A 23,244-nucleotide genomic window follows, 5' to 3' on the forward strand; every position below is an offset into this window, starting at 1 on the left:
GGTGTAGGTTACCCAGTGTCTTGTTGTGGCTGGTGTAGGTTACCCAGTGTCTTGTTGTGGCTGGTGTAGGTTACCTAGTGTCTTGCTGTGGCTGGTGTAGGTTACCCAGTGTCTTGTTGTGGCTGGTGTAGGTTACCCAGTGTCTTGTTGTGGCTGGTGTAGGTTACCCAGTGTCTTGTTGTGGCTGGTGTAGGTTACCCAGTGTCTTGTTGTGGCTGGTGTAGGTTACCTAGTGTCTTGCTGTGGCTGGTGTAGGTTACCCAGTGTCTTGTTGTGGCTGGTGTAGGTTACCCAGTGTCTTGTGTGGCTGGTGTAGGTTACCCAGTCTCTTGCTGTGGCTGGTGTAGGTTACCCAGTGTCTTGTGTGGCTGGTGTAGGTTACCCAGTGTCTTGTTGTGTGGCTGGTGTAGGTTACCCAGTGTCTTGCTGTGGCTGGTGTAGGTTACCCAGTGTCTTGTTGTGTGGCTGGTGTAGGTTACCCAGTGTCTTGTTGTGGCTGGTGTAGGTTACCCAGTGTCTTGTTGTGACTGGTGTAGGTTACCCAGTGTCTTGCTGTGGCTGGTGTAGGTTACCCAGTGTCTTGCTGTGGCTGGTGTAGGTTGCCCAGTGTCTTGCTGTGGCTGTTGTAGGTTACCCAGTGTCTTGCTGTGGCTGGTGTAGGTTACCCAGTGTCTTGCTGTGGCTGGTGTAGGTTACCCAGTGTCTTGTTGTGGCTGGTGTAGGTTACCCAGTGTCTTGCTGTGGCTGGTGTAGGTTACCCAGTGTCTTGTTGTGGCTGGTGTAGGTTACCCAGTGTCTTGTTGTGGCTGGTGTAGGTTACCCAGTGTCTTGTGGCTGGTGTAGGTTACCCAGTGTCTTGTTGTGGCTGGTGTAGGTTACCCAGTGTCTTGTTGTGGCTGGTGTAGGTTACCTAGTGTCTTGCTGTGGCTGGTGTAGGTTACCCAGTGTCTTATTGTGGCTGGTGTACGTTACCCAGTGTCTTGTTGTGGCTGGTGTAGGTTACCCAGTGTCTTGTTGTGGCTGGTGTAGGTTACCCAGTGTCTTGTTGTGGCTGGTGTAGGTTACCTAGTGTCTTGCTGTGGCTGGTGTAGGTTACCCAGTGTCTTGTTGTGGCTGGTGTAGGTTACCTAGTGTCTTGCTGTGGCTGGTGTAGGTTACCAAGTGTCTTGTTGTGGCTGGTGTAGGTTACCCAGTGTCTTGTTGTGGCTGGTGTAGGTTACCCAGTGTCTTGTTGTGGCTGGTGTAGGTTACCCAGTGTCTTGTTGTGGCTGGTGTAGGTTACCCAGTGTCTTGCTGTGGCTGGTGTAGGTTACCCAGTGTCTTGTTGTGGCTGGTGTAGGTTACCCAGTGTCTTGTTGTGGCTGGTGTAGGTTACCTAGTGTCTTGCTGTGGCTGGTGTAGGTTACCCAGTGTCTTGTTGTGGCTGGTGTAGGTTACCCAGTGTCTTGTTGTGGCTGGTGTAGGTTACCCAGTGTCTTGTTGTGGCTGGTGTAGGTTACCCAGTGTCTTGTTGTGGCTGGTGTAGGTTACCTAGTGTCTTGCTGTGGCTGGTGTAGGTTACCCAGTGTCTTGTTGTGGCTGGTGTAGGTTACCCAGTGTCTTGTGTGGCTGGTGTAGGTTACCCAGTCTCTTGCTGTGGCTGGTGTAGGTTACCCAGTGTCTTGTGTGGCTGGTGTAGGTTACCCAGTGTCTTGTTGTGTGGCTGGTGTAGGTTACCCAGTGTCTTGCTGTGGCTGGTGTAGGTTACCCAGTGTCTTGTTGTGTGGCTGGTGTAGGTTACCCAGTGTCTTGTTGTGGCTGGTGTAGGTTACCCAGTGTCTTGTTGTGACTGGTGTAGGTTACCCAGTGTCTTGCTGTGGCTGGTGTAGGTTACCCAGTGTCTTGCTGTGGCTGGTGTAGGTTGCCCAGTGTCTTGCTGTGGCTGTTGTAGGTTACCCAGTGTCTTGCTGTGGCTGGTGTAGGTTACCCAGTGTCTTGCTGTGGCTGGTGTAGGTTACCCAGTGTCTTGTTGTGGCTGGTGTAGGTTACCCAGTGTCTTGCTGTGGCTGGTGTAGGTTACCCAGTGTCTTGTTGTGGCTGGTGTAGGTTACCCAGTGTCTTGCTGTGGCTGGTGTAGGTTACCCAGTGTCTTGCTGTGGCTGGTGTAGGTTACCCAGTGTCTTGTGTGGCTGGTGTTGGTTACCCAGTGTCTTGTTTTGTGGCTGGTGTAGGTTACCCAGTGTCTTGTTGTGGTTGGTGTAGGTTACCCAGTGTCTTGTGTGGCTGGTGTTGGTTACCCAGTGTCTTGCTGTGTGGCTGGTGTAGGTTACCCAGTGTCTTGTTGTGGCTGGTGTAGGTTACCCAGTGTCTTGTTGTGGCTGGTGTAGGTTACCCAGTGTCTTGTGTGGCTGGTGTTGGTTACCCAGTGTCTTGTGGCTGTAGTAGGTTACCCAGTGTCTTGTGTGGCTGGTGTAGGTTACCCAGTCTCTTGCTGTGGCTGGTGTAGGTTACCCAGTGTCTTGTGTGGCTGGTGTAGGTTACCCAGTGTCTTGTTGTGTGGCTGGTGTAGGTTACCCAGTGTCTTGTGTGGCTGGTGTAGGTTATGCAGTGTCTTGCTGTGTCTGGTGTTGGTTACCCAGTGTCTTGCTGTGGCTGGAGTAGGTTATGCAGTGTCTTGCTGTAGCTGGTGTAGGTTACCCAGTGTCTTGCTGTGTCTTGCTGTGGCAGGTGTTGGTTACCCAGTGTCTTGCTGTGTCTGGTGTAGGTTACCCAGTGTCTTGCTGTGGCTTTTGTAGGTTACCCAATGTCTTGCTTCGCCTGGAGTAGGTTACGCTGTGTCTTGCTGTGTCTGGTGTTGGTTACCCAGTGTCTTGCTGTGGCTGGAGTGGGTTACGCAGTGTCTTGCTGTAGCTGGTGTAGGTTACCCAGTGTCTTGTTGTGTGGCTGGTGTAGGTTACCCAATGTCTTGCTTCGCCTGGAGTAGGTTACGCTGTGTCTTGCTGTGTCTGGTGTTGGTTACCCAGTGTCTTGCTGTGGCTGGAGTAGGTTACACAGTGTCTTGCTGTGTCTGGTGTAGGTTACCCAGTATCTTGCTGTGGCTTGAGTAGGTTATGCAGTGTCTTGCTGTGTCTGGTGTTGGTTACCCAGTGTCTTGCTGTGGCTGGAGTAGGTTATGCAGTGTCTTACTGTAGCTGGTGTAGGTTACCCAGTGTCTTGCTGTGTCTGGTGTAAGTTACCCAGTGTCTTGCTGTGGCAGGTGTTGGTTACCCAGTGTCTTGCTGTGTCTGGTGTAGGTTACCCAGTGTCTTGCTGTGGCTTTTGTAGGTTACCCAATGTCTTGCTTCGGCTGGAGTAGGTTACGCTGTGTCTTGCTGTGTCTGGTGTTGGTTACCCAGTGTCTTGCTGTGGCTGGAGTAGGTTACCCAGTGTCTTCCTGTGGTTGTTGGTAAGTAAGTTTATTCATATATACACAAATAAAATTATGTAGATCATACTTAGCAGCATGTGTGTAGAGAACCAAGGATAACCCAAAGAAGTCAGACAGTGTGACTTATTTCTATTGTGGTCCTTTTAATACCTTAATATTATACTATAATGGACATAATGTCTTATTATTATACTATAAAGGAGTTAATATCTTAATATCATACTATAAAGGAGATATACTGGGAATAAAGCAAAATTAGTTATTTATATTTACATGTGTGTTTCCTAAAAAGATAAAAAATCATTCCCCTTCCTTTCTGTTGCTACATTCATTAGGCACCTTTTGGCTTTCTATGTGAACTGGCTAATCCTATGACTGGCTTTAACATGTCCAGACAGTCTGTTCCAATTTTTTATTGCTGTACAATAAAAGGTGTTTGAAGCCTGGCCACTGACTGTGGGTACTACAAAGTTGTGCTCTTTCCCTAGTAATATGGTTGCTTTGGGGTCCCAGGCTCGACAAAATTGGCAGCAAGATATTCTAGACACTGTTTATTTTATGTCTTTGCAAACAGTACATTGAGATTTTATATTTACAATAGTGGGTTGCAATGCAAAGAGAGCCTCTATTATGCCTAGGCATTATGGGCCAACTTAACATTATTGGCTTACAGACTACTTAACACTAAGGACTATCATAGTTGTACAGTAGGACAGTAATTATTTCATAGTTGAACAGTAGACTATTAATTGTAAGTGAATTAAATTTGTGTAAGACAAAGGATATATTCATATAGTCTAAAATGCTTATTGTGAAAAACAATGGTTCAATTATATTCCTGTTAACAATGGATAAAAGGTTCAAAGTGATGTTTGAAGTTATAATGTGGGAGTACATAGGTGAGTACAGTAGGGCCCCACTTATATGGCTGGTTAGGTTCCAGGCTACTGCCGTAAAGCGGAAACCGCCGTAAAGTGGAACACCCTTTTTTTTCCACTTACAAATGCATACAAACACTAGATAACAAGTTTACACTAACATATATTAAGTTAGCAATAGAACCAGGCATCAAAAAACAATAAAAAAGTACAATACACACATAGTGCACTCATTACTTACCTTAAAATATTTATAGTCTTAATCTAGGGTGAGACAAGTAGTATTTATTGTAAGAAATCGAGTGTGGTATGTATGGTAGTCAGCCAGGCTACCATACCAGGCCACCCCACCCACACATACAATTCTATGATATTTAAGCATCCCAGAGCGATAAAATGTATATACAGTTCACTCATTACTTACCTTAAAATATAGGGTGAGATGAGTAGTATTTATTGTAAAAAATCAAGTGTGGTATGTATGGTAGTCAGCCGGGCTACCATACCAGGCCAACCCACCTACACATAATATTCTATTACATTTAAGCATCCCAGAGCGATAAAATGTATATACAGTTCACTCATTACTTACCTTAAAATATTTGTAGTCTTAATGTAGGGTCAGGAGTAAGTAAATGAGATAAAACGAATAAATGAGAGAGAGAGAGAGAGAAAGAGTGCATGAGAGAGTACAGGCGCAGAGTTATGTAAACAAACCAGGCGAAGGTAAGTTTTGTAAACGAAGTGTACACGTCTGGTTTGTGTACAAGTTACATTGTGTACAGGTTGTCTCTACATTGATACGGTAGAATAAATAAAGAAGAACACTCCCATTCTCATGTAACATCATTTTGAGAAGAAATGATGCTCGGAGTGAAGGCAATGGAAATAAGTCACTCTGACTTTTTTGGGTTATCCTAGGTGCTGTACACATATATGTTATGTATGATAATCTATGTAACTGTATTTGTGTATACCTGAATAAACTTACTTACATACATACGAAAGGAATAATTTTCTACAGTTACCCCCAGTAACACATTTTCTCTTATGTTAGATTAGAGAAAATGTTATTCTTGGCGTCACTTGTACAAGTTATCTGGCTACCACATCTCATATTTATGTTTATTTATTCTATTGTAGGGTGTATTTATCATCTTTTTATGTTATGTATCGTGTTTATTATATAATTTTGAAAAAAATATCATGGATGGATTAATGAAAATGTGTATATTAACGTAATATACAACATTTAATGAGACTCGGTGATTAAGATAAGATAAGATTTCGTTCGGATTTTTAACCCCGGAAGGTTAGCCACCCAGGATAACCCAAGAAAGTCAGTGCATCATCGAGGACTGTCTAACTTATTTCCATTGGGGTCCTTAATCTTGTCCCCCAGGATGCGACCCACACTAGTCGACTAACCCCCAGGTACCTATTTGCTGCTAGGTGAACAGGACAACAGGTGTAAGGAAACGTGTCGAATGTTTCCACCCGCCGGGAATCGAACCCGGGCCCTCCGTGTGTGAAGCGGGAGCTTTAGCCACCAGGCCACCGGGCCACTATTATTATTAGCATTTCTAATATGGCGTCACTTGTGCAAGTCGTCTGCTACCACATTTATTTATTTATTTATTTATTTATAATTTGAGCACACTTACAGAGGTACAAAAAAAAATACAGATAAGAGCAGCATGCCAAAGCCACTTATACTATGCATAGCATTACGGGCTGGCTTAAAATTAACTTAAGATTAACTAAGCAATGATGAAATCAGTGAAAAACATTAATGTAAACTGATTACTATAAAGCACAAGTGAGTATTACAAAGACAGGTCATATGGTTGCATGCATTGTTGTAAATTCAGTAGAATGGAGTATTCTGTTAGGTAGTGAATTTAAAAAATAATAAAGTTAGATTGGGTTTTAGGTTTAACATTTATGTGATATAATTGTGAGAAACATTTAAGATATACAATTTATAAGGTTCAGTTATTCAGTATTTATTTGGTTTTGGGTGAGTAAGTGATCTTTGAGAAGAGACTTGAATTTATAAACAGGTAGTGTTTCTTTTATATTAACAGGTAATGAATTCCAGATTTTAGGGCCTTTTATGTGCATTGAGTTTTTGCATAGCGTGAGATGGACACGAGGAATATCAAAGAGTGATCTGTGCCTTGTGTTATGGTCATGTGTTCTGTTGAGGTTGGCAAGGAGATGTTTGAGGGGAGGGTTAATATCAGAGTTGAGTGTTCTATGTATGTAATAGGTGCAGTAATAAGTATGGATGTTTTGTATGGTGAGTAGGTTGAGTGTATTGAATATTGGTGGAGTGTGCTGCCTGTAGTGAGAATTTGTTATCATTCTAACTGCAGCCTTTTGTTGGGTAATTAGTGGTCTGAGATGGTTACTTGTTGTTGAGCCCCATGCACAAATTCCATAGGTGAGATAGGGGTAAATAAGAGAGTGATATAGGGCCAGGAGGGCTGACTGTGGAGCATAGTACCGTATCTTCGATAGTATGCCTACAGTCTTGGAAATTTTCTTAGAAATTTGTTGTATATGTGTATGAAATTTGAGTCTATTATCAAGGTGGATTCCTAAGAATTTTCCCTCTGTTAGCTTTGTGATAGGTGATCCGTTTATCATTATGTTAAGAGGGACATCTGTAGCTCTGTTACCAAACTGAATGAAGTAGGTTTTGTCAATGTTTAGTGTAAGTTTGTTAGTACTCATCCAGGTAGATATTTTCTGTAATTCGGTATTTACAGTATTGGCTAGCGTGACTGGGCTCGGGTGGGAGAAGACGTATGTTGTGTCATCAGCAAATAGTGTGGGTTTGAGTAATTGAGAAGCATTTGGTAGGTCATTTATGTATAGGAGAAAGAGAAGAGGGCCAAGGACACTTCCCTGTGGGACACCAACTGTAATTGGTTGTGCAGAAGAGTTTGCCCCATTTGCGTACACATATTGGCTTCTGTTGCTGAGGTATGACTTGAGGTAGTTGAGGGAGTGCCCTCTTATACCATAGTGTGATAATTTTACGTGGAGCAAGTCATGGTCAACTGTATCAAAAGCTTTACGTAAGTCAATGAAGATCCCCAGTGGGACTTCTTTTTTCTCTATTGCAGTGTATATATGTTCTAGCATGTGTATAATAGCATCATTAGTATTTTTATTAGGCCTGAATCCAAATTGGCAGGGGTTGAGTATGTTTTGGGAGATAAGGTAGGAGTAGATTCGTTTATGAATTAATTTTTCGAAGATTTTTGAGAGAGGGTGTAAGTTGGATATTGGCCTATAGTTATTCAACTCTGTTTGGTCTCCTCCTTTGTGGATCGGGGTGACCCTTGTTATTTTGAGTACTGTAGGGAAGGTGGAGGATTCAATGGATTTGTTAAAGAGTGTTGCAATGATTGGTGATAGCACTTGTGACACTTTTTTGTATATAAAGGGTGGTAAGGTATTTAAATCTCCTGCCTTGTTTTTTAGTGCGTTGATAATAAGGGAGACTTCGTATGGGTTAGTCGGAGCTAGGAACAGTGTGTTCGGGTAGTTGCCGGTGAGGTAGTCATTTGGTGGGGTATCTGAGCTTGGGATTTTATTGGCAAGGTTTTGTCCTATAGTGGAGAAGAAATCATTGAGTCTGTTTGCTGTTTCTGTTGGTGGGAGTTGGGGTTCATTTGATTTTGCTAATTTTATTTCGCTATTTCGTGATATCTTTTTTGTTCCCAGAATTTCTGATAGGGTTTTCCAGGTCTTTTTTATATCACCTCGTAAGTTGGATAATCTGTTCTCATATTTATGTTTATTTATTCTATTGTGGGGTGTATTTATCATCTTTGTATGTTATGTATTGTGTTTATTATATAATTTTGAAAAAATATCATAGATGGATTAATGAAAATGTGTATTTAACGTAATATACGACATTTAAATGAGACTCGATGATTATTATTATCATTACTAATATGACGTCTGGAGACATAAGACACTCTTACTGATTTTAATGTGTACCTGCATGCCAGCACAGTATGTAAGTTTATTTAAGTACAGGTATACATAAGTATAATTATCAGAGTATATATAAAATATGAAATAAGTTTTAAAAACATTTGAAATTTTGGAGTTTCCAGACAAAATGGAGAGACTTAGTGCTTACTGAGCTCACGAAGAATGTAAACAAACAAGATGGGGCACGGTGACCGTATTAGAAAGTCAGGTGGGGGGAGCCGTATAGTGAGTTTTGGTCATAATTTGAAATGACCGTATTAGCGGAACGCCATAAAGTGAAATGCCATAAAGCGGGGCCCTGCTGTATGTGATTATTGAATATTTAGCATTTAGTCTAGGGTAATTAAGTGGCTTTTGAGAAGAGTCTTAAACTGATTTTCAGACTGGGTTACTTTAATATATTCTGGTAATGAATTCTATATTTTAGGGCCCTTTATGTGCATAGAGTTTTTACGTAGTGTGATATGGACACGAGGTATATCAAAAAGAGATCTGTGTCTTGTGTTGTGGTCATGTGTCCTGTTTAAGTTGGTGAGGAGAAGTTTGAGTGGAGGGTTTATATTTGCGTGTATTGTTCTGTGTATGTAGTAGGCACATGAATAAGTATGGATGTTCTTTATGGTGAGGAGATTCAGCCTTTGAAAATTGGTGGAGTATGCTGGCAGGAGTGGGAATTCATTATCATTCTTACTGCTGCCTTTTGCTGGGTTATGAGGAGTTTTAGGTGATTGGATGTTGTTGATCCCCATGCACAAATTCCATATGTAAGATAAGGATATATGAGTGTATGGTACAGTGCCAGGAGAGCTGATTGTGGAACATAGTACCTTATCTTTGATAGTATGCCTACAGTCTTGGAGATTTTCTTGGTGATTTGTTGTGTGTGTGTCCGGAACTTAAGGCTACTGTCAAGGTGGATACCTAGGAATTTTCCTTCTGTTAGTCTTGTGACTGATGATCCATTGATCGTTATGTTAATCAGATCATTTGCAGCTTTGTTTCCAAACTGAATGAAATAGGTTTTATCGGTATTCAGGGTAAGTTTATTAGTCATCATCCAGGCAGATATTTTCTGCAATTTGGCATTGACTGTGTTTGCTAGTATGACTGTGTTTGGGTGGGAAAAGACGTATGTAGTGTCATCTGCAAATAATATGGGTTTGAGTAGCTTTGATGCATTCGGTAGGTCATTGATGTAGATGAGAAAGAGGAGTGGTGCAAGGACGCTTCCTTGTGGGACTCCTATTGTGGTTGGTTGGGTGGAAGAGTTTGCATCATTTGCATACCGATATTGAGTTCTGTTACTAAGGTATGATTTTAGGTAGTTGAGGGAGTGGCCTCTGATGCCATAGTGCGTTAATTTGGAGTACAGCAGTTCATGGTCGACTGTATCGAAAGTTTTACGTAAATCAATGAAAATGCCCGATGGGACTTCTTTCTTTTCGAGTGCGGTGTATATTAGTTCTAGCATGTGTATGATAGCATCATTCGTGCTTTTAATATTCCTGAATCCAAACTGACAAGGGTTTAATATGTTGTGTGAGACGAGGTAGGAATAGACCCGTCTATGAATTAATTTTTCAAAGATTTTAGAGAGCAGTGGTAAGTTAGATATTGGTCTATAGTTATTCAAGTCAGCTTGGTCACCTCCTTTGTGGATAGGAGTGACCCTCGCTATTTTGAGGATTGTTGGGAAGGTAGCTGATTCAATGGATTTGTTAAAGAGCGTTGCAGTAATTGGTGACAATACTTGAGAAGCTTTTTTGTACATAAAAGCAGGCAAGCTGTTTGTCTCCTGCCTTGTTTTTAAGGGTGCTTATGATGAGCGTAACTTCTATGGGGTTGGTTGGAGAAAGGAATAGCGTATTTCGGTAGGTACCTATGAGGTAGTCTGATGGACGGGTGTTTATGCTTGGTATTTTGTTCGCTAGATTTTTACATATGGTGAAGAAAACGTTGAGTCTGTTTGCTGTTTCAGTAGGTGTGAGTGGGGGTTCATCTGATTTTGTTAGTTTGATTGTTTTGTTTTTGGATAACTTTTTATTTCCAAGAATTTCAGATAGTTTTCCAGGTTTTTTTCATATCACCTTTTCATAATATAATTTTTTAGATCTTATCAGGCTGGTAAGTGATGATGAGTAACGTTTAGACTGTTCTCTCATTATTTGACCCATTCTATACTGTTTTTCATATTTGTGCTTTGTGTTAATGGATTTGAGGATGCTTGGTGTTAGCCAAGGATTATTCAGTCTTTTTGCTTGTGAGCAGTTTTATAAACTTGATTTAATTTCAGTTGTTTTACTCTGTCTTCAACATTCAGCATATCCAGTTGCTGTAATTCATCCTAGCCTACATGTTCTCTTGGACCCAGGTCTAGTATGAATCTTACCATTTTATTCTGGGTTATTTGCAGTCTATCTTTTAGTTTTTTTGTCAAGGCAGAGTACCATGAAGAGCAGGTGTAGTCCATATGACATTGTATAAGGGCTAGACATAAGGTCCTGCAAGCCTCAGTAGGTAGACACTGTGCTTGTCTGTAGAACTTCAGTCTGGCTTTCACTTTCTTTATTATGCTCTTCCCTAACAATTCTCCTGACATGCATAGGTCGGAGGGGATTCCCAGATATTTTAATGAGGAAACTGAAGTGATGGGTTCCCCATTTCACCGGACATTAAAATTATTTGCCCATCTCAGTTTGTTTCATGCCAAAGAGTATGGCTTCTGTTTTCCCAGGGTGTAATGATAGTTTGTTGTCCAATAACCATTTGCTGCAGGGCTCCAGTTCCAGTGTTATTACATTAGTTATACCTTGTGGGTCTTTACCTGACACTAATGGAGCACTGTCATCCGCATACCTGGAGTTTACCTGGAGAGAGTTCCGGGGGTCAATGCCCCCGCGGCCCGGTCTGTGACCAGGCCTCCTGGTGGATCAGAGCCTGATCAACCAGGCTGTTACTGCTGGCTGCATGCAAACCAACGTACAAGCCACAGCCCGGCTGATCAGGAACCGACTTTAGGTGCTTGTCAAGTGCCAGCTTGAAGACTGCCAGGGGTCTGTTGGTAATCCCCCTTATGTATGCTGGGAGGCAGTTGAACAGTCTCGGGCCCCTGACACTAATTGTATGGTCTCTTAACGTGCTAGTGACACCCCTGCTTTTCATTGGAGGGATGTTGCATCATCTGCCAAGTCTTTTGCTTTCGTAGTGAGTGATTTTCGTGTGCAAGTTCGGTACTAGTCCCTCTAGGATTTTCCAGGTGTATATAATCATGTATCTCTCCCACCTGCGTTCCAGGGAATACAGGTTCAGGAACCTCAAGCGCTCCCAGTAATTGAGGTGTTTTATCTCCGTTATGCGCGCCGTGAAGGTTCTCTGTACATTTTCTAGGTCAGCAATTTCACCTGCCTTGAAAGGTGCTGTTAGTGTGCAGCAATATTCCAGCCTAGATAGAACAAGTGACCTGAAGAGTGTCATCATGGGTTTGGCATCCCTAGTTTTGAAGGTTCTCATTATCCATCCTGTCATTTTTCTAGCAGATGCGATTGATACAATGTTATGGTCCTTGAAGGTGAGATCCTCCGACATGATCACTCCCAGGTCTTTGACGTTGGTGTTACGCTCTATTTTGTGGCCAGAATTTGTTTTGTACTCTGATGAAGATTTAATTTCCTCGTGTTTACCATATCTGAGTAATTGAAATTTCTCATCGTTGAACTTCATATTGTTTTCTGCAGCCCACTGAAAGATTTGGTTGATGTCCGCCTGGAGCCTTGCAGTGTCTGCAATGGAAGACACTGTCATGCAGATTCGGGTGTCATCTGCAAAGGAAGACACGGTGCTGTGGCTGACATCCTTGTCTATGTCAGATATGAGGATGAGGAACAAGATGGGAGCGAGTACTGTGCCTTGTGGAACAGAGCTTTTCACCGTGGCTGCCTCGGACTTTACTCTGTTGACTACTACTCTCTGTGTTCTGTTAGTGAGGAAATTATAGATCCATCGACCGACTTTTCCTGTTATTCCTTTAGCATGCATTTTGTGCGCTATTACGCCATGGTCACACTTGTCGAAGGCTTTTGCAAAGTCTGTATATATTACATCTGCATTCTTTTTGTCTTCTAGTGCATCAAGGACCTTGTCGTAGTGATCCAATAGTTGAGACAGACAGGAGCAACCTGTTCTAAACCCATGTTGCCCTGGGTTGTGTAACTGATGTGTTTCTAGATGGGTGGTGATCTTGCTTCTTAGGACCCTTGGGGAACTCCACATGGTATTGGCAGGGGTTCTGATTCTGTATTGTTGATTTTGACAGTTTGTTTCCTGTTGTTAAGATAGGACTTAAACCAGTCTATGGAACCTATACCGATAATATATTGTGGTTGACAGTATCAAAGGCCTTTTGCAAATCTAGGGTTACCTTTCCTATGAGGTTCCCTGTCAACATTTCAGTTCTCATGTAATCCATCATATTAATTAGGGAGGTGTCAGTTGAATAAGATCTAAAGCCTGATTGGTAACTATGAAGAATGTTAAGATACTTAACTACTTGATAGTACACCTCCCTTTCTAGAATTTTGGATATTACACTGAGTATACTAACAGTCCTATAGTTGCTGACATCAGACCTACTATTTTTCTTGAAGACAGGAGTAACTCTGGCTTCCTTGAACCCCTTTGGTATGGTATTAGTGGTTATGGACAAATTTATTATGTGTATGGGAATTTTTGAGGTTACCTGTATGAGCCTCAACATTGCATTCATACAAATAATCTCACTGAGAGGTGACAACCATATATTTACAGTAGTTACCTCATGTAGACGTGTGAGAAAACTTAAGCCACTCCTGGTCGCTGCAAGTGGCCCCTTAGACCTCACACATCTTAAACACATTTGTCCTAGACCAGTATTATAGATTAAGGTTGGTTAACACCAGTAGGCATGGCATTACAGATTAGTTGTGGACTGTATGTATAAATTGGACCGATTAAAAAAGGGGGAAAGGGGTTACACATGTCAACATAATAAGACCACTTACCCGATTATTGGTGGTCACTGGAGATCTTTGTAATGCCCACAGTACCTGTCCTATTATAACACCTAACTGGCCAGTTATTCTGATATAATAAGAAGGTTTACTTAACTGTGGGTGAGGAGGCAGCATTCCTTGTCTATTTCCTCCTTTGATTTAGATGTCCTGCCAAATTGATGCGATTCTTCTTCCAGCAGGGCTATAATATCACCTGGGTTGTCCCGATATAGGAGAGGAAACTCCATAAAAACTCCGTGGTCCTTGGAACAGGGCTGCAAATTTAACACTTGCTCATTTGGAGAAAGGTGACTCGTTTCACTTCACACATTCCCTTAAACTAAAGTCATTATCATTACGTCTCCCTTAATTCACAAGGCGATTTAATGTCCCATTAAGTTACAATCATTAGCAGTTGATCCATTAAGATCTGAGACCAATGAGTGAAGATTGAATCGACGGGTGTTTCCCTCCAATGAACTTGCTCGTCATGGCGACGTCGCATCGTTCACTATATTCTGTTGTTTCCACCCTATTATGGCAGTTTCAACAACTTACTGTCCCATAACATGTGCTGGGAACAGTTACAACACTTCCTGTTATGAAGTGAGACCACTAATCATGTTTTGGCCATCAGAACTGCCAATTTCCTGGTTCCATGATTGATTCAAACACATTAGGCCTATACTCCCGCGACTGACCCCCATGCCCAGCCTCCCCTCTCTGACCCGGCACATGTGCAGAACTTCTCTGTTGGTTCTCTTCCACTTTCAAATACAGTGGAACCTCTACTTGCGAGTTTAATCCATTCCATGACCTTGCTTGCAACTGGATTTGCTCATTTGCAGAGTCAATTTTCCTCATTTAAATTAATTGAAATGCAATTAATCCATTCCAGTGGAATTCTGTACTTCAATAATTTCGCTAATATCAACTCTACGGCTTATTTATCTATCTCACTTCATCTAATATGACATAATAAACAATATAAATAACATACAAACCTGATATATATTCTAAAATGAATAAAATATGTCATTCATGTGGTCATATGGGCGGTGTCGGCAGTGGACGAGAGTTTGTCTGGAGACCGGGCAAAATACTTCATGAATAATTTAGCTAATATCATCTATACGGCTTATTTATCTATCACAGTTCATCTAATATGGCATAACAAACACTATAAATAACATAGAAACATGATATATACTCTAGAATAAATAAAATGTCATTCATGTAGTGGTATGAGCGGTGTCGGCGGTGGACGAGGGTTTGTCTGGAGACCGATGAAAATACTTCATGAATAATTTTGCTAATATCATCTATACGGTTTATTTATATATCACAGTACATCTAATATGACATAACAAACAATAAAAATAACATAGAAATATGATATATACTCAAGGGTTAAGAATAATCTAAGTTTGCCCGAAATGCCTAGCCATGCTAGGTGTTTTAGTGGCCCCCTCTGTAATTAGTATTTTACTACATGTAAACCACACAATAACCAAAATCTGTAAACCCTGCATTGTAATCCTTATAGAGAATAAACTTTGATTTGATTTGATTATGTAACAGGTGGAGGCAGCCATAACCGCTCCCTCATTGTTGTGGTAAACGCTGCCATCTAGTGACGGCCTTTTGAAGCTGTCTATTATAATTGTTATATGTAGTACATAATTGTTATGTATTATTATTATGTATTATTATTATACATATATTATTATTATTATTGTTATTATTATTTTTGTATTATTATACTATTATTATTATATGTATTATTATACATATTATTAGTATACATATTATTATACATATTATTATTATACACATTATTATTATTATTATTACAGTGGACCCCCACCTTGCGATATTAATCCGTTCCTGAGAGCTCATCATATGCCGAAATTATCGTACAGTGAATTAATTTTCCCCATAAGAAATAATGGAAATTAAATTAATCTGTGCAAGACACCACAAAGTATGAAAAAAAAAATTTTACCACATGAAATATTAATTTTAATACACACAAACTGACACTTACCTTTATTCAAGATCTGGTGATGATTGATGGGATGGGAGGAGGGGAGAGTGTGGAAGTTGTTAATGTTTAGAAGGGGAATCCCCTTCCATTAAGACTTTAGGTAGCACATCCTTTTCCGGGGTTACTTCCCCTCTTCTTTTAATGCCACTATGACCAGCTGACCATGGTGCAGCAATAGCTGACCGTGGTGCAGCAACAGCTGACCGTGGTGCAGCAACATCCGATTGTGGTGCAGCAACAGCTGACGGTGGTGCAGCAGCAGCTGACCGTGGTATGATAGTGCATATTTCTCACCCTTTTTACCACAGGGTTGGCACTAAAAGCTTTCTTTGGGTCCATGGTGGCTTATTTAGCAGTTACAAGCACTATAAACAATGGAATAATACAAAATGTATCGAATGTATGCATGCAACCGGCCACCCTGGCTTGTAAACAATGACAGCAGGGCTGGATGGACAGGTTCGGGACGAGTCATGTTGGTCAGGACCAGCTGATGGTGGTGCAGCAGCAGCTGACTGTGGTGCAGCAGCAGCTGATGGTGGTGCAGCAGCAGCTGACGGTGGTGCAGCAGCAGCTGATAGTGGTGCAGCAGCAGCTGACGGTGGTTCAGCAGCAGCTGATGGTGGTGCAGCAGCAGCTGACGGTGGTGCAGCAGGAGCTGACGGTGGTGCAGCAGCAGCTGATGGTGGTGCAGCAGCAGCTGACGGTGGTGCAGCAGCAGCTGACGGTGGTGCAGCAGCAGCTGACCGTGGTTCAGCAGCAGCTGACCGTGGTTCAGCAGCAGCTGACCGTGGTACGATAGTACATATTTCCCACCCTATGCTATGCTATGCATAGTATAAGTGGCTTTGGCATGCTGCTCTTATCTGTATTTTTTTGTACCTCTGTATGTGTGCTCAAATTGGAAATAAATAAATAAATAAATATGATCGCTTAAGAGATGGTATCTCCTGTTATCTGTTTTTTTTTTATCCACACCAATAACAGTCTTTCAACATCTTCTAGTACTTGCGATCTCTGTTTCGAAAACAAACTTGCACCTTTTGCAAGAACAGCTTCCTTGATTGCCATTTTGTTGGCCACAATAGTAGCGATGGTTGATTGGGGTCTGGTATACAACCTGGCCAGCTCCGAGATACGCACTCCACTTTCATACTTAGCAATTATCTCTTTCTTCATTTCCATAGTAATTTTTACCTTTTTTACCGCACGGTTGGCACTAGAAGCTTTCTTGGGGCGCATGGTGACTTATTTTGCAGGTACAATCGCTAAAAATGCTGTAATAATATGAAATGTACCGATTGTATGTGTGGATGCGACCGCACTGGCTGGCTTGTAAACACTGGCATCCTTGGGGCAGCTGAGGCGTGCTCAGGCCACACTTGGGACGCATCTTGGACAAATCGCATGAGGCGAGTTTTTTAGCATGAGGCGAGGCAAAATTTTTGCGTTAAAATGTATTGTATGGTGGATTTACCGTAAGGTGATGCCATTGTAAGGTGGGGGTCCACTGTATATAAATAATTTGTAATTTTTATTCACGCAAAAAATATAAGATTGACTGCTATTCCTTATTGCAATAATTGTATAAATAATGTCAACCCATTCATGACTGCATATTGGAATGGACAGTGACGTCATTTGTTTACTCTGAAATGGCCAAGCAATTGACCATTTGTCCTAAATTGAGCTCAATTTCAAGGCACTTTTCATCATGAAAGCAATCAAAATCATATCTATTTCTGTAATATATCTTCCATTCTATCAAATGAGACCAAAAAAACGAGAATACAACCATAAAAAGCATTCGAAATTACCGCTAAGGGGTGGCTAATTGCTGAAAAGTGAACTCCATTATTTATGCTTTGATTTTCATTTTTGGTGTATGTTAAGAAGCATCTTTCCAATATACATTGCCCAAGTTTCAATAAGATAGTCCAACAAACAAATGAGATACAATTCCCGAGATCAAGAGCAAGAGCCCCTCACCAATGTCAAATTCAAATTCATTCTCTATAAGGATTACAATGCTGAGTTTACAGATTTGGTTATTGTGTGGTTTACATGTAGTAAAATACTAATTACAGAGGGGGCCACTAGAACACCTGCCTTGAGGTCTGCTCGTTCGTGGAAATTTTGCTCGCGTATGGAAGCAAAAAATCGACCCATCGACTGCTCGTATTTGGAAAAACTCGCACATGGACATGCTCGCAAGTAGAGGTTCCACTGTATATTTTCAACCAACAGCAACACATTAATTATATACTTACATTATACAATATAAGTTTAGGAAATTACACATGAGGATTGGCAGTTCAGAGGCACCATCATTTAAGAACTTAGACGGGATGTTATCTGGGCCGGTGCTCTTAGTTGGGTTTAACCTGCTTAGTTCTTTTTGCATGAAGTCATGAGATGCACTTACTAGTTGACAACTGTTTGGGGTTACCCCTTTATTGGTATAGTATGTTTTAAACATATCAGAGTCTGTGTTAAAGGTGTTTGATGCAGCCGGTAGTTTACTTACTAGTGTTGATGCGACAGATGTGTAGTATGAATTAAAACAATTTGCCACCAATACAGTGGTCCCTTGTTTATCGTCGTTAATCCATTCCTGGAAGTGTGACGATTATCGAAATAGACGATTTTCAAATCAATTTTCCCCATAAGAAATAGTGTAAATACAATTAATCTGTTCCTGACTCACAGAAGTATTAAAACAAAAAATTTTTTACATGAAATATAGATGTAGTACATAATACAATGGGACATGATGAATGAAACATTAACAGCATAACACTTACCTTTATTGGCAATTCTTCTTAGTGTATGGAAGACTGGAGGAGGAGAGAGATTGGATTAGTTATTGTTTGGAAGGGGAATCCCCTTCCATCAACACCTCAGGTACCAAGTCCTTTTCTGGGGTTACTTCTCTTCTCTGTTTCTTAATGCCACTAGGACCACCTTGAGAGTAACTGGAGTTCTGTCTCGCAAAAAAAGTGTCCAGAGAGCTCTGTGTCTGGCGTCTCTTTAAAACTTCCATTATATAGGCCAAGACTGTCACTGTACAAGTTGCCGATATAGCTTGCAGCATCCTTCTCAGGATGATGTTTCTCCATAAATCTTTCCATCCTACCCCACATTTCAAAAATCTTCTTAATTTCTGAAGAAGGCACCTTCTTCCATCTCTCTTCCTCCTCCTCTGCAGCAAGATTCTGAGCTGCGATCTGTTGCTGTTCCTGCTGAAGCTCTTGCAGCTCCTCAGTAGTTAGCTCTTCGTTGTGGTCCTCCACCAACTCTTCCACATCCTCCAAACTCACATCCAACCCAGTGGAACTCCCCAGTGCCACAATAGAGTTCACAACTGACATAGGCTCATCAGGGTCAGCCACAAACCCTTCAAAATCCCTCTTGTAGACACAATCTGGCCACAATTTTCTCCAAGCAGAGTTCAAAGTCCTGGTAGTCACTCCCTCCCAAGCCTTACCTATAAGGCTTATGCAATGGAGGATACTGAAGTGTTCTTTCCAAAAATCTCCTAGGGTCAAGTGAGTGTCTGAGGTCACATTAAAGCACCTTTGAAACATTGCTTTGGTGTAGAGTTTTTTAAGTTTGAAATGACCTGCTGGTCCATGGGCTGGAGGAGAGGAGTGGTATTCGGGGCCAAGAACTTTACTGTGATGAACCCAAACTCCTGCAGAATTAGGTCATCCAAGTTTGGAGGATGAGCAGGTGCATTGTCCATTACTAGGAGGCACTTGAGATCCAATTTCTTTTCCAGGAGGTAATCTTCACACTAGGGCCAAACACTTCATTGAACCACTCGACGAAAATTTCCCTCGTGACCCATGCCTTATTATTAGATCTCCAAAAAACACACAGTTTACTCTTCATAACATTATTTTTCCTGAACACTCTGGGATTTTCAGAATGGTACACTAGTAACGGCTTCACTTTGAAATCCCCACTAGCATTAGCACAGAACATGAGCGTCAGCCTGTCTTTCATAGGCTTGTGTCCTGGCAATCCCTTTTCCTCCTGAGTAATGTAGGTCCTCTTTGGCATTTTCTTCCAAAAGAGGCCTGTTTCGTCACAACTGAACACTTGTTCAGGTTTCAGTCCTTCAGCCTCTATGTACTTCTTGAATTCACTTACGAATTTTGTAGCTGCAATTTTGTCCAAACTGGCAGCCTCACCATGCCGTATCACACTGTGTATGCCACTACGGTTCTCAAATCTCTCAAATCAACCTTTGCTGGCCTTAAATTCACAAATATCAGTACTCGTTGCAGGCAATTTCCTTACCAGATCATCATGCAACTGCCTAGCCTTTTCACAAATAATCGACGTCATAAGACTATCTCCTGCTAATTGTTTCTCGTTTATCCACACCAATAATAACTTCTCAACATCTTCGAGTACTGGTGATCTCATTTTTGTCAGCATATTTACCCCCTTTGCAACAACAGCTTCCTTGATTTCCTTTTTCTTGGCCATGATGGAAGATATGGTTGTACGGGATTTGTTATACATCCTGGCCAGTTCGGCCACACATACACCACTTTCATATTGTTCAGTGATGTTTTTTTTAAATTCAATCATATTTCTCACCTTTTTTAACAAAATCTTGGCACTAGGAGCTTTCTTTGGAGCCATGGTAGCTCATTTAGCAGTTGCAAGCACTAAAATGAATGGAATATTATAAAATATTTTGTATGACCAAGTGAGGGGACCGTCGCTCACTGGTAAACAATGGCACACTGGCTGGGAAGGGAGGCCGAGGTGGCTCAGAGCCATGAGTACGCATCCAGGACGAACGACGATTAGCGAGTCAACTGACCATTTGTGAGCCAATGTTTGGACGAAAATAACGCGACGATTTCCGAAAAGGATGACTATCGAGCCCGACGATTATCGAGGGACCACTGTATAATGTGTAATGCATATATATCCACTCGTATGCAACACAATAACTGCACAAACATTGTTAATATATTGGTTACAAAATCTGTTTTCATTAACCAACAATAAAAAAAGTTGTTTATTACTATTGTTCTATAATATATACAGTATACACATATAGTCACGGGACACATTCCTAGAACTGCTACAGCTTGTGGAAGGTTGTTTGTGTGTGGATGGTTGAAGGTAGCCTTTGTTGTTGTGCTGAGAAGAGCATGGCTGGTGTCAAATGACACATTATACAACCACCACCACCACCCATTACCCATACTGTCATCCTGAACAAGCATGCTGTCTTCCCCACCACCCATATGGAAATAAGTCACTTTGACTTTTTTGAGTTATCCTAGGTTGATGGACGTGTGGGTTTTCAGCACTATTTCTGGTATCCTGGGCATTGCTTTCAGTCACAAATTCCACAAAACCATGAAATTCATCTTCGGTGACACTTCCATCTATGTTAGAACTATCACTTGGGAAGAGAACAGTTCCAATTCTCCGGGAGTGAGGTATACAGTGGACCCCCGCATACCGTTGGCCTTACATAACGTTAAATCCGCATACCGCTACATTTTATCGCCAAGATTTTGCCTCGCATACCGCTAAAAAACCCACTCAACGCTGTTCGTCTGAGACTCGTCTATGTGCGGCCTGAGCTACGCTCACATGTTCCGCCGGTGGCATTGTTTACCAGCCAGCCTCCGCGGTAACATCCAAGCATACAATCGGAACATTTCGTATTATTACAGTGTTTTTGGTGATTTTATCTGCAAAATAAGTGACCATGGGCCCCAAGAAAGCTTCTAGTGCCAAACCTACAGCAATAAGGGTGAGAATTACTATAGAGATGAAGAAAAAGATCATTGATAAGTATGAAAGTGGAGTGCGTGTCTCCGAGCTGGCCAGGTTGTATAATAAACCCCAATCAACCATCGCTACTATTGGTGGTACAGCTGCTGCTGCTGCTGTACCACCGTCAGCTGCTGCTGCTGCTGCTGTACCACCATCAGCTGCTGCTGCTGCTGCACTGTCAGCGGCTGCTGCTGCTGAGCACCGTCAGCTGCTGCTGCTGCTGTAGCACCGTCAGCTGCTGCTGCTGCTGCTGTAGCACCGTCAGCTGCTGCTGCTGCTGTAGTACCGTCTGCTGCTGCTGTAGCATCGTCTGCTGCTGCTGTAGCATCGTCTGCTGCTGCTGTAGCATCGTCTGCTGCTGCTGTAGCACTGTCAGCTGCTGCTGCTGTTGTACCACTGTCAGCTGCTGCTGCTGCTGTAGTACCGTCTGCTGCTGCTGTAGCATCGTCTGCTGCTGCTGTAGCATCATCTGCTGCTGCTGTAGCACTGTCAGCTGCTGCTGCTGTTGTACCACCGTCAGCTGCTGCTGCTGCTGCTGTAGTACCGTCTGCTGCTGCTGTAGTACCGTCTGCTGCTGCTGTAGCATCTTCTGCTGCTGCTGTAGCACTGTCAGCTGCTGCTGCTGTTGTACCACCGTCAGCTGCTGCTGCTGCTGCTGCTGCTGTAGTACCGTCTGCTGCTGCTGTAGTACCGTCTGCTGCTGCTGTAGTACCGTCTGCTGCTGCTGTAGCATCGTCTGCTGCTGCTGTAGCACTGTCAGCTGCTGCTGCTGCTGCTGCTGTAGCACCGTTGTTGGTGTGGCTTATTGAGAATACCAAGAAACAATTAACCCCAGAGGATTTGCCACCCAGGATAACCCAAAAAAGTCAGTGTCATTGAAGACTGTCTAACTTATTTCCATTGGAGTCCTTAATCTTGTCTCCCAGGATGCAACCCACACCAGTCGACTAACACCCAGGTGAACAGGGAAAACTGCCTGGAACTAGTGCTCATATTGGTGAATTTAAAGCCAGCAAAGGTTGGTTTGAGAGATTTAAGAATCGTAATGGCATACACAGTGTGATAAGGCCTGTTCTGGAAGAAAATGCCAAACAGGACCTACAGTACTCAGGAGGAAAAGGCACTCCCAGGACACAGTGTCTCATCAGTCATTGCTGCATCTTCAATAAAGGTAAATGTCATTTATTCTTCATTTAGTAGAGTAGTACATGCACAATATATATTGTGCATGTACTACTCTACTATTGTGCATGTATCCTTCTCTTTGTGTGTAGGAAAATGTATATTTCATGTGGTAAAATTTTTTTTTCATACTTTTGGGTGTCTTGCACGGATTAATTTGATTTCCATTATTTCTTATGGGGAAAATTCATTCGCATACCGATAATTTCGCATAACAATGAGCTCTCTTGCACGGATTAATATCGCTATGCGGGGGTCCACTGTACTATATTACCGCAAAACATGGTAAACAAGGCCTACTGAAATGGGACTTCCACAATGCACCACTGGCTTCCTGATTTTTTTTTATACTGCACACACTGACCATGCAGACCCATTCTCTCACATGTAGGTGTACCAGCTTTCTGCCCCAAGATTTGAAGTCGCTAGAATTTTGGCATATTATTACGTTACCAACACTGGCTCATAAGACGTATCTATACAGCACCGACAGTGAAAGGGTTAACATTAGATGAAAAAATAGAAAATGTATGACAACGTGAAAATGGTGTATTGCATGCTAAAATAACATGACAGGAAAATGAATGAAGCATCAGTACATACACATATGAGGAATAAAAATAAAATAAAAAGACGTGGAATGGCTACAGCATCTTATGTGTCAAAAGTGATGGTTAAAAATTGTAGTTCTGAAATGGATAATATGGAAGATTTTTTAACGTTATGGGTTGAACACTGCACCCAGAGAAGAATTCCATTAAGCTAGATGATGATTCAAGTTAAAGCAAAACGTCTCTTTTCAATGTTAAAAAAAGAAATTGGCAATGAAAGGGAAAGTGTTTTGGCAAGTCATGGCTGGTTTTACTGCAGACA

The 23,244-nt window shown here is 41.9% G+C and overlaps 1 protein-coding gene across 1 annotated transcript in view; it reads left to right on the top strand.

The window, feature by feature from the left end:
• LOC128692088 (caspase-8-like) overlaps positions 1-23,244 on the top strand; it is a 278,225-nt gene that overhangs the window by 2,025 nt on the left and 252,956 nt on the right. The gene's annotated exons all lie outside the window — the stretch shown is intronic.

This window comes from Cherax quadricarinatus, chromosome 15 (assembly GCF_038502225.1).
Source record: "Cherax quadricarinatus isolate ZL_2023a chromosome 15, ASM3850222v1, whole genome shotgun sequence".
NCBI lineage: Eukaryota > Metazoa > Arthropoda > Malacostraca > Decapoda > Parastacidae > Cherax > Cherax quadricarinatus.